Raw genomic sequence first — 5,631 nt, forward strand, 5'->3', positions numbered from 1 at the left:
AGTACACACTCAGCTTTTGCAAGGAATCCGTTCAGCACCAGATGGCCTTGAAAGCACTTCACCAGGGAGTGCAGGAGCCATTTTTCCATAAGCTATATGGTTACAATTTATGAGCCCCCATTCACTCCTGCGGGGAGGCAATTGGGTTGATTCTTCTAGCTGAGAGCCCCTCGGGGTAGTACCAGCTGTGACAACCCTCAGCTCTTGGCTGCCAGCCCCAAGCAGAGCTTTTGTTGGCTATCTTTCCCCAGAGAAAGTCCACACTCAATTGCTCATTAGCATGATTGGGATAATTTTCTCAACAGCCCTCCAGTGGAGCAGCCAAAGAAGAGTGAAACAGCTCAGGCCCTTCTGATCCCTCAGCCTTGCCCTTTCCTGTTTACCCATAATGGGCAGGCTCAGTCTTTGCAGAACGACGGGTGAGCATTTGGAGTCTGGTGAAGACATTGACTTGCCGGGCAGTCTGCAGCTTCTTACTTCCCCTCTCTTGGTCTCTCACTCCTCCTTGGTAGAATGAGACTATCATATTTAATGAATCGTTTCAAGGACTAAGCCAGACAGATGGAAGGAAAGGCAGGAGGGAGCGGGCCAGCTGAGTTACTGAGTTCCTCCTGAGCTCCGGGAAACACACAGACACATTACTCAGTGAGATAAGGAATACCAGCCCCATTTTAAAGGCAGGAAAACTGAGTCAAAGATAGTTTCTTTCTTTCTTTCTTTCTTTCTTTCTTTCTTTTTTTTAGCTAGTAGTTAAGTATGAGAGAGAAGAATTGATCCAAGTCTGGCTTCTCTTTTCCTTTTTCACTCCTCCTCCCATCCTAGAACTTGAATCTATAGCGTTGTGCGCTCTTGGCAAGTACTCTACCACTAAGCTGCATCCCCTGCCCTTTTTATTTTGAGACAGGAGCTTATTAAAATGCCCAGCTTGGCTTTGAACTTATCATCTTGAGCAGCTGGGATGATAGTCTTCCATTCACATTTACGAATCCATTTTCTTTCATCCCTGGTCTCTCTTAGACCATGTTGTCTAAATCAGCATGTACAAAGGAGAAGACAGGGTACAGCCAGGCGGTAGGCCTGAGGATTGAGCTCTGATCTTTTATGTAAACTTTTTCAAAAGAAGGGAAACACACACACACACACACACACACACACACACACACACACGTCCACACGTGCCCACGTACGCGCACACACACAGACATATCTTAAGTTTCAGTTTCCTCAACTATATAATGGGCATCACAAATACATTCCCCAGGGTCCAAGTGAAGATTCAGCCCAGTAGACAGGGACAACGCTCACTGCCCTGCCTGGCACACTGCAAGAGTTGGGCAGTGCTAGATATTCTGCCACCATCAACCCAGCCATTGACTTATAATCTCAGCTGCCTCAAAACTCTCCCCAGAAGTGACAATCTTTCATAAATGCAAATGCTCCCTTCTCTGTGCTTTCCATGGTGAGCTGTCTCTTTTTAGCCACAGTTGTGTCAAGGAATACTTGTGAATCGACCATTAAGCGTAGGCAGCTAAGTGACTCTGGGGTTAACCTGCAAGTGACTAATGTTTGAGATACGCCTTTGTAGCCTTTGTACCCTTCCCACTGCTGCAGCTCCCCTGGCTGTAATTCCTGCTGAGGGGCTCATTAAAGTGTCGGTATTAATATCCGCATGAATACTTTCAACAAAACCTTTTGTTCTCCGAGTAGGGGGTGTGGGAGGTGATTACAGGAACTGTCTTGCTTTTCCAAATTTAATTGTCTAAATACAGAGCTGTCTCAGCAACACGGGGCATTTTTTTTTTCTTTCGCTCCCCACCCCACCCCCTTCCTCTTTATTTATTACCAGAGCACTGCCAAAACCTTTCTTTGGCAACGAGAACTAGTTAGTGTGTCGGTGAACTTGTTGCGTGGCTGTGTTGGCCACTTCATCTCAGCAGGCGCAGGAGAGCTGACACGCACTCTCTAACCAGCCTGTGCCAGCCACCCTGCTTTATTAGGCACCAGTCTGAGGCTAAGACTGTGGGGGTGGGGTGTAGTCCTAGTGAGGAACAGGAGGGCTCCTGGGCAAGTCACCTGACTTTCGGTGAAAGTCCTGATCCCTGGCTCCCTAAGAGGTGACCCTACAGGCTTTCAGAATCTACCAAATTAACTTGCAGCCTGGTTCTGAGTGCTCACACTGTGCAAGGCTTCCTTAGGTTAACCCTCATGGCGCATGAAGTAACAACTTGTGCTAGAGTGATGGGGATTTTCTTTGTTTAATCAGAGGGAAACTAAACCTCAGAGAAGTGAGAGATTTTTCTCAAGTTCACCTAGCCATCAAGTGATACTATCAGGCCCAGCTGATTGCAGTGTCTGAACTCTTCCATAATTTGTTGCTGTTTGTAACAGTGTGGGGGATCCTGTCCGCCCTCCCCCAGCCCCCCACCCCCTCACCCCCCCACCCCCCCACCCCCGCTGCCTTCTCAGGGTGGTACAGAATCGTGCCGTTTTATAACTAGAAGGAACCCATAGAATGAGCAAACGCCACTGTCGGCCCAACAGTAAACTGGCTCCTGGGCTTGGCAACTTTCCGTTTTAGAACTGGACTCAGGAGCGGGATGTAGCTCAGTTTCATCGCCAGTACTCCATAAACTGGGCCTGCTGCTTATGCCTGATATCCCAGGGCTCAGAAGACACAAGCAGGAGTGTCAGGAGTTCAAGGTCACTGTCTACTACACGAAGAGTTGGAAAGGCCAACCTGGGAAACAGGGTCCTATTTAAAAAAAAAAAAAAAAAGGAAGAATGAGCTAGTTCACTAGTTTCCCTGTAAGCTATAAGGTTAATGAGATTCTCAAGATAAATTAAAAAATTTAATGTGATGTATTATTGCTTTGTTGCTTTTTAAGTTTATAGACAGTGAAACTGAAGCTCATAGAAAGCAAATAACCTAATCACGACAGGCAGATCAAGAAATGGAAAGCAAGCTTTGGGATTCTCATGCCAATTCTGTTTTCTGTATTTGAAGTTGCACCATTTAAGACATGGAACACTCACTGAGTTCCTACTGTATACATGTACACAGCTGGCCGTGGCTTAGCAGCAGTGCAGGTGAAGCCATGGGTACTAAGGTCATGACAGTCATCAGATCTCCACAGGATGAAATATTCTCGCTCAGTGCTGGCCCCACCCCAGTCACCAGCTGCTTGTAGCTACTGAGCACTTGCTAGTGCTATGTGGCTAGTGTGCCTATGAAACTGAACGTTTCTGTTTTGTTTAGTTCCTGATGCAGCCATACTGGAAAACACAGACCCAATGGCCTTGCTTAGTGTGGCAAAGCATTTCCTTTCTCTCAGAGAGCAGATTCTATAGTGTGCACACATTTTTCAAAGAAAAAAAATTTAAGGGAAGAAAACATGGGGGCAAAGATGTACAAGTCATAGATTACTGGGTAGTAGCATGGAAGTCAATGGGAACTCACTTAGTTCTCCAAAGCTGTTCAAAGAGAATCACCTACCTAGGTTTTAGTCACAAGGAAAGAAATCTCAGAAGAATTCAGAAACTGTCTCAAGGTCACCATTTGTCAACAGTAAAGCCTCGAATGTGAGCCCAGGTCTGATTGTAAGCGATATCCCCTACATGATGAGACTTGGCCTTAAAGTGGACACGAACCACATGCCGCTCCCATTATTCTAACCATGGAAGGTTGTGGGGAGGGTTTTGCCTTTCCAACAAATCTCCTAGGTAAAGTCAAGGCTGCAGGTACACAGGCTATACTTTAGAAGAACTCTCTCTTTCTCTTAAAGAAGCAAAATTCCCCCCTTTTCAACTGCTAAAGAACATCTGTAGTATCTACAGAAAACAAAAGAGGAAATTACAAGCTGGGGTGATCTGGGAAGCCGGACTCTCACCTGAGAAAATGCCTTGATCAGATTGTCCTGTGGGCAAGTCTGTGGGGCGAGAGGGCCCAGACACTTTGGCAGTGCTGCACTACCCCTGAGCAGGTGTTGCGGCTTGGGAGGAGAGGAGGCTGCGCAAAGGAGGGAAAGAAAACCAGTGCGCACCATTCCTTCCTGGCCTCAGCTCTACTTCCTCCCCCAGTTTCCTGCCTTGCGCTCCTTGCCCTGCTGGTGGGCTCCAACCTGCAAACTGAATAAACCTCTTCCTTCCCAAGTTACTTTTGGCCTCCGTGTTTTTCACGACAATGGAAAACAAACTAGGATATAAGTTGTAGGAGACCCAGCACTCAGGAGGCAGAGGCAGGCGGATCATTGTAAGTTCAAGGCCAGCCTGGTCTACAAAGCGAGTCCAGGACAGCCAAGGTTAACACAGAGGAAACCCTGTCTCAAAACAAAACAAAACAAAAAACAAACAAACAAACAAACAAGTTGTAAAAGAAATCGCTAATGTTCTGAGGAAAAAAACAACCCTTTTGTTTACTTGATAGACAGCACGTCACCCCTGGAGCTGTGGAGCGGTGGAGACTCTCTGCTGAGTCTCACCGACATCCAACACATCTGGTTCATTAGATGCTAAAACCAACCAGGGAAGGGTTTAAATGAGGCTGAACTGAGGGAGAGCCCTGGGGCTGCGCTTCACAGTGGTGTGACACTGCGCAACCACCATCAGCCAAGAGTCTTGATTTTTCACCTTGATGATAGTGATGTTAGGGGTGGAAAGGGTGGGACATGGTTCATACGGGCAGCAGAAGCCGAGTGAGCGAGAGAAAAAACAACATAGATTTAATACAATCCAAGTTTGTTTTTTTTTATAGAAGAAAAGGTTTATTTGGTATGAGGTTCTAGAGGGATAATAATCAATCACAGTCATGACCAAGAAGCGCGGCAACAAGCACCTGAAAATTCCTATCTCTAACCACAAGCAAGAAACACAGAAACATTATTTTCCTTTTGAAAACTCTGTTCAGTTCCATAATCTATTTTAAATTGGTTAGTTTGTTTGCTTAATGTTTAGGGTTTTTTTTTAGTTCATTGTACATTCTAGATATTAATCCTCTGACAGATGTATACCTGGCAAAGATTTTCTATTGAGTTTGAAAGGATCTTTATATATTTACTTACTATTCTTTTTGTATATGTGTTGGCATTTGCATATTTTCTCTAGAGAAATATCTAATTTCTTTGCCCATCATACTATGCAATATTACCATAGAGCTTTTTGCTCTTATCTAACTTATTGACTTTGGATTTTGGATAATAGTCACAATCCAAGTTTTATATGACACAGGATCCTTCAGGAATAGAAACCAAAAGACTAGGAAGTGTATTTTTATTTATTATTTATTTATTTTTGGAAGTATATTTTTTAAAAAAGATTTATTTTATTATTTTTGTGTGTCGTGTGTGTGTGTGTGGTGTGTGTGTGTAGTATATATGATTGGCAGTTGGGCCTGTGGAGGCCAGAACAGGTATCAGATACCCTGATGCTAAAATAACAGGCAACTGTGAGCCAGCCAGTGTGAGCACTGAGAACTGAGCACGGGTCATGAGGAAGATCAACAAGGGGTTTTAATCTCTGAGCCAGTTGTCCAGTCCCAAGCTGTCCATCTCTGTGTTTCAGTTGGGTGAGGAAGAGGCAGCTTTGGAGAACTATGACTGGACAAAGTGTGGTGATAGGCGGAGAGACTAAGCCTCG

Source organism: Acomys minous (assembly GCF_964271855.1).
Source record: "Acomys minous genome assembly, chromosome: 1".
Lineage (NCBI taxonomy): Eukaryota > Metazoa > Chordata > Mammalia > Rodentia > Muridae > Acomys > Acomys minous.